The sequence below is a fragment of the Sinocyclocheilus grahami genome, unplaced genomic scaffold (assembly GCF_001515645.1).
Source record: "Sinocyclocheilus grahami isolate Dianchi unplaced genomic scaffold, SAMN03320097.WGS_v1.1 scaffold1420.1, whole genome shotgun sequence".
NCBI classification, from domain to species: domain Eukaryota; kingdom Metazoa; phylum Chordata; class Actinopteri; order Cypriniformes; family Cyprinidae; genus Sinocyclocheilus; species Sinocyclocheilus grahami.
The window spans coordinates 147,566-154,872 of NW_015506599.1; the positions used below are offsets into that span (position 1 = coordinate 147,566).

At 33.7% G+C, this 7,307-nt stretch overlaps 1 protein-coding gene across 1 annotated transcript in view; it reads right to left on the bottom strand.

The window, feature by feature from the left end:
* LOC107570132 (cGMP-dependent protein kinase 1-like) overlaps positions 1 to 7,307 on the bottom strand; it is a 144,024-nt gene that overhangs the window by 68,387 nt on the left and 68,330 nt on the right. The gene's annotated exons all lie outside the window — the stretch shown is intronic.

The following is a 7,307-nucleotide window of genomic DNA, read 5'->3' on the forward strand; positions in this document are numbered from 1 at the left end:
CCGAGGTCACCGTAGCCACCAGATCCAGTCTGTATCCAGATCAGATGGTCACTGCAGTCACCCGGATCCAGTACGTATCCAGCCCAGATGGTGGATCAGCACCTAGAGAGGACCTCTACAGCCCTGAATGTCAGCGGAGATCAGGACAACTAGATTATTCACAAAGACAGATCCCCAGTGAGGACCTTGTCTCCTAGACGGCCACCGGGAAAAGACCACAGGAACCAGTTGAGTCCTCTGCACAATATTACATTGTGCTGTACAGTTGCTTTGACACAATCTGTATGGTTAAAAGCGCTATATAAATAAAGGTGACTTGACTTGACAACACTAGGTGTGTGTGTGGATTTGTAAAATGCGGTACACATCCTGCGGTGTTTAGGTAAGTAAAACAAGCTGACTTGCATCCAGCATCTGACCTGTGGCAAGGTCTCTTTCTTGCTGCCTGAAGAAACACATAGGTATGGTCGACATTTTGATTTAAACGCTCCAGAGAACTTATTCCCACCCGTCGACATGCTCGAGGAGATGCAAGCACATGCCCCAGCAGTCCCGGATCATGCAATAACCTTCCTGCAGGCAACTGGTCGTGAGGCTGCAGGAATGTGTCGGAGATGTTGAGGAGTAACATTTGGGCACTTCAAGGTTAGCTCAGTTTATCTTCATCCTATTCATGGCAGACTTGGCAAAGAAAATCAGTTCTCTCTGCCTAAAATACAAATGCAGCTATATATTTTCATGTATACAGATTCATTATGTCAAAGTACTGTATACAGTAGTAGGCCACTAGCTTCCTGTGTATATTATGTGTTATATTATAAGACACCCTAAACTGTAACTTAAATTAAAAAAAATTTCTGATCACTATTTTTTACATTTTAAATATCCAACATTTATTCTCAATCAATTTTAATAACACATTTTACACACACACACACACACACAAACAAACACTTATCAATATATAAATACATATAAACACTACCAGGCAAAAAAAAAAAAAAAAAAGAATTGGAATAATTAAGATTTATTAATGCTTTTGAAAGGAGTCTATTTTGCTCACCAAGTCTCTTATGCTGCATTTATTTGATGAAAAATATAGTAAAAAATAGAAATATTGTGAAATATTATTATAATTTAAAATAAATAAAAAAATTTCTATTTTAATATATTTCAAAATGTAATGTATTCCTGTGAGGAAAAGCTACATTTTTAACATCATTACTCCAGTCTTCAGTGTCACATGATCCTTCAGAAATCATTCTGATATCATTCTGATACACTGATTTGCTGCTCAAGCAATATTTCTGATTATTCTGATTATGTTGAAAACCTTTTTTTTTTATTATTATTATTATTTTTTATATGTATATTTTGTGGAAACTATGCACCATTTAAAAGTTTGGGGATAAGTAAGATTTATATATAATTAATAATCATTATTAATAATATAGCACCAATAATTGATAACAGCTGAGCACCAAAGCTGCATATTAGTATGGTTTCTGAAGGATCATGTGACACTCAAGACCAAGGAATATATATTACAATTATGAAAAGTTATTTTAATTTTGTAATATAGTATCATTTAATACTAATACTAATATTATATATGTAACAATACATTTTGCCTCTCTTAGACTCTAAGCGAGGCAGCATTGTCAATAAATAGCAGTGCAGTGAACCCTGATAGCTGAAGCGCTACACAGGAATCTGGTGACCTGCGGTCCTGACTGGTGGTGAATTTCCAATGAACACCAGAGACTAATTACCATCCAGGGAGATAATGTAGTGGAGGTGCAGCCTCATAAGCAAAGTATATTTGTCATTGTAGCTATATGCAGAAATACAGTGATGGTGCATGTGATGTACGTAGTCATACAACCAGAGACAATCCGCATGAAATCCGATTAAAGTCTTGACAGGAGACACATGTATCTATCTCTATCTAACACCTGATGTTAAATCCAGGTGTAAACAGAGAAAGACTAACATGATCAAATAGTTTTGTGTCAGCAGCTAGTTTCTCTGAGCTTGTGTTTGCTTCTCTGGCCTATTATTATTATTCGCCCTCATTATGAACAGCTAAAATTTTGATCCCTGTGGTGAAAGCTCACTAAACTTTGCATGCATGAAGTGTCTGTGGCTAATTGCATTTTGAGTCGTTATGGGATGGATGGTTGCCAAGAAATTAGTTGTTGAATGTGCAATATTCAAAACATCAACCCCGTCACCACATTTCACCCCGAGTATTTCTCCATGTGGGGAGTAAATATTCCTCGAAGACTTGTACGCTTTGCTGTTTTTAACATTTTAGGCAAAGTCTTTAAAAACCTTTCGTTCATAAACAGCTCAACCAATGGGTCTATTTTCCCTCTTTTTTAATATTTTAAACTAAGTCACAAAAAATATATATTTTTCTTTTACTTTTTTGTCCTCTTTTGTAATGCTTTAAATAAATCTGCAAAAACTAAATAGACTTGCAAAATGTAAATAGATTTGATCTTGTGATCTAGAATTAAATGCAATGAAGAACCAATGGATTTGTGTTTTTATATACTTTTCTGTCCTCTTTTGTAATGCTTTAATAAAGTGCAAAATATAAATAGGTTTGTTAAGTTCTTGTGATCTAAAAATTAAATGCAATGCAAAATCAATGAATCATTTTTTTATGTTTTAAATTCACAAAATTTAAATAAATATGTAACAGTCTTGTCACAAAGTAATTAAATGCAATGCAAAAAAACACGGACTAAAAGCTGAATTTTCCTTTTTACACAGATGTCCGATGCAGAAAACAAATTCGCTTGCCAAGTCATTTTGCTTTTGTGCCAATCCACCCTACAGTTTTCAAAAGCGATAAATGTGGTAAAGATGGTATTTGTCTAAGCAGTGCTTGTGGTTTATTCACATTTGGTCCATGTGCCCATGACTCCCAGAGAAATTGCTGACCCCCTGTTGAGCTGCATTATATTAGATGAATATCCAACACACTAACGACACAACTCCCAACAGTTACAAGAGTCTACTGATAATTAGCTCTGTAGAGAGATATTGGAAAAAACAAAGCAAATTCTGGAACTCTGGATTGATTTTTCAATTACAAACACACTAATTATGTCCATTTAATTCATTTCTTTACGCTAGCTTCCTTTACCCAATTGATTCTACTAATTGCTACTTGCAGCTTTTTTCTGAGCGTTAGCTTTTCCATTTTTCCCAATTATATGCCAGACAAACACCATGAGTTGTAGTTTGAGCACAGAGTTCTATGTATTTCTTAACTAGTTTTGCTGCAGGACTCAACCAGGGGTGCGTTTCCAATAGAGGACTTGCAGAATTATAGATATACCCCTGCACAATTAAAGTGATTACAGCTGTCACGATTAAAGTGAAATGAAAAAAAAAAAGGTAAAAAGTGTTGAATGCAGCTTTTCATGCGCTAGTACACTCTAAAAAATGCTGGGTTGTTTCAACCCAATGTTGGGTCAAATATGGACTAACCCAACTGTTGGGTTAAATTTTGGTTACATTTTTAAATTAGCTTTTTAACTCAACAGTTGGGTTAGTCCATATTTGACCCAACATTGGGTTGAAACAACCCAGCATTGTTTAGAGTGTAAGACAACCAATGTGAAGTCTTGATTTTCTAAAGCATAAAAAATAAAGAAAAAACAAATAAATTCATAAATGGTTCTCAGGTCAAGAACATACCATTTCTCCACACAAATGCTCGCAATGTATTCCAATATTAAGGACAATAATCGACAACTATTTTTTGTCATAAGATTTCATCCCTACCCTTTAATGAGTTCCTCTTTATTATTTTATTATGTCTATACTTAAAGTAGGCTATTTATTGGTCTGCATTTTAGTGGTAACAGACGATAGTTCTGATTGATTGAATAATTTGAATAAACTTAAATATTTGACATTAAAAAAGCATCAAAGATATATTTAATAAGGTAATCACAAAAATTGCCCTCATCCTGGACCCAACACAATATCATGACATGCTACCCATCCATGTTGTTACCTACCTAATTTATCTAGCTTCTACCAATTTTCAACAAAATATTGTAGAGTTTGATTGAGTGCTGGCCTTTAACATTCTGAGATTTGCTGTAAAAACTTGCACACTTCCAGTGGTTTTGTTCACGCTGTGTCTCTAAAACATTCTCTTCTGATGTCGTTTGACGGTCATGTTTTTGCAGAACAGTGGATATCTCACTTTCACACTCATTCTTATGCTCTCCCTCTCAGTGAAAGGGACGATTCTTCCCTCCAAAAAAAAAAAAAAAAAAGAATTGGAATAATTAAGATTTATTAATGCTTTTGAAAGGAGTCTATTTTGCTCACCAAGTCTCTTATGCTGCATTTATTTGATGAAAAATATAGTAAAAAATAGAAATATTGTGAAATATTATTATAATTTAAAATAAATAAAAAAATTTCTATTTTAATATATTTCAAAATGTAATGTATTCCTGTGAGGAAAAGCTACATTTTTAACATCATTACTCCAGTCTTCAGTGTCACATGATCCTTCAGAAATCATTCTGATATCATTCTGATACACTGATTTGCTGCTCAAGCAATATTTCTGATTATTCTGATTATGTTGAAAACCTTTTTTTTTTATTATTATTATTATTTTTTTATATATATATTTTGTGGAAACTATGCACCATTTAAAAGTTTGGGGATAAGTAAGATTTATATATAATTAATAATCATTATTAATAATATAGCACCAATAATTGATAACAGCTGAGCACCAAAGCTGCATATTAGTATGGTTTCTGAAGGATCATGTGACACTCAAGACCAAGGAATATATATTACAATTATGAAAAGTTATTTTAATTTTGTAATATAGTATCATTTAATACTAATACTAATATTATATATGTAACAATACATTTTGCCTCTCTTAGACTCTAAGCGAGGCAGCATTGTCAATAAATAGCAGTGCAGTGAACCCTGATAGCTGAAGCGCTACACAGGAATCTGGTGACCTGCGGTCCTGACTGGTGGTGAATTTCCAATGAACACCAGAGACTAATTACCATCCAGGGAGATAATGTAGTGGAGGTGCAGCCTCATAAGCACATGCACCTGGGAATCCATCTGAACGGCAAACAGGACAGATGGCACGCTTCAACTGTGTAGAAAAGACCAGGGCTGGAGATTCAGGACTTCACACGTTCCAGCTGAGGCAATTTTAAACGCCTGAATAAACCGATCAAGATCAGATTACGTCGCTGGTCTCACTCTGGACTCATTGGAGAGATCATTAATAATTCTGAGCGTTCTCTCTGAAAGGTGCTGGTTTATATCACTACACACTTTAGTTTCATGCAGATTCAAAGCTTTTTTTTTTAAATAAAGCTGTGAAATAAAATCACTGAAAGTTTACTAGTAATTTTTTTAAATAAATATGTAGCAGTCTTGTCATCAAGTAATTAAATGTGATGCAAAAAGCCATGGATTAAGAGCTGAATTTTCCTTTTTTCATAGATATGCAATGTAGAAAACGAATTAGCTTGCCAAGTCATCCATACACTATAGTAAATTCGTTTTTGTATGTTGAAAATAAAAAAGATTACTGGAGCATATTTTAAAGGAAAATACTATTTCAGTTTATCTTCAATGTATTACTTGCCATTTCTTTGTAACTTTGTCAAATTTACTAACAATTTAAGAATAAAAAAATTTCTTTTTTTTCTTTTTTTCAGTGTATCAGTGTTATTTTAGTATCACATTTAGTAGCATTTACTATTTAGCATTTTAGTGTTGATTAATATTTAGAATTTTTTTTTCATATTCTCTGCCTTCATTTTATACTCTGCCTTCATTTTAATTTAATGTTTTAGTGATTTTAGTAATATTGTTGCATATTTCCATCATTATTGTTTTTTATAAATGTCTGTATAGCTTTTATTAATTTTGTTTTATTTATTTTTAATTTTACGTATTTTAGTATATTGTTAAAATAAATAAAGATTAAAAATGCTGCCTTCTGACTATGCTGAAATAAAATAAATCTGATTTTATTTTATTTCAGTTATAACATTTATCTTAAGTAACTTTTTTTTTTAGTTTGAGTAAACTGATCCATATACAGTATGAACATAATGGAAACAGAGAATTAATGTTGTGCAGCTTAGGGCCATAATTTCAGAGCTTTCAAATGCTGCAGGTTCGATTCCAGGCATGAGCAACCCATTAACTGAAGAGATCTTTACATTTGTATTAATCTAGACTGCTTGGCTAACCTACGGGTTAACAGATGCTCTGTAACCTGGCTGTAGAGACACATAATCAATATCTGTAGAGCATCTCAAACAGCAGACATGTTTATCTGTGGCTTTCAGTTATCAATTTATCCGATGTTGCCCAAATGTTCAGAAGCCCAGAGGGGAAAGACTAATAAAAGATGGCCTTGTTTAAACCCGGTACTATCATCCATCTTGGGTTACTTGGCCACATGGGGACAGCGCTAAATACACACCTAAATAGGGTCCAAAATGCCTTAACGCATGAGACTACAACACAATTGTAGCGTAAACATACTTGCTTGGATTTTAAATGGTCTCTGAGTTGACAGGCTTTGAAAATAGAACCAAAAAGACCTGAATAAATAAAGAAGTGTAAGACATTCAAGTATATTTGTCATTGTAGCTATATGCAGAAATACAGTGATGGTGCATGTGATGTACGTAGTCATACAACCAGAGACAATTCGCATGAAATCCGATTAAAGTCTTGACAGGAGACACATGTATCTATCTCTATCTAACACCTGATGTTAAATCCAGGTGTAAACAGAGAAAGACTAACATGATCAAATAGTTTTGTGTCAGCAGCTAGTTTCTCTGAGCTTGTGTTTGCTTCTCTGGCCTATTATTATTATTCTCCCTCATTATGAACAGCTAAAATTTTGATCCCTGTGGTGAAAGCTCACTAAACTTTGCATGCATGAAGTGTCTGTGGCTAATTGCATTTTGAGTCGTTATGGGATGGATGGTTGCCAAGAAATTAGTTGTTGAATGTGCAATATTCAAAACATCAACCCCGTCACCACATTTCACCCCGAGTATTTCTCCATGTGGGGAGTAAATATTCCTCGAAGACTTGTACGCTTTGCTGTTTTTAACATTTTAGGCAAAGTCTTTAAAAACCTTTCGTTCATAAACAGCTCAACCAATGGGTCTATTTTCCCTCTTTTTTAATATTTTAAACTAAGTCACAAAAAATATATATTTTTCTTTTACTTTTTTGTCCTCTTTTGTAATGCTTTAAAT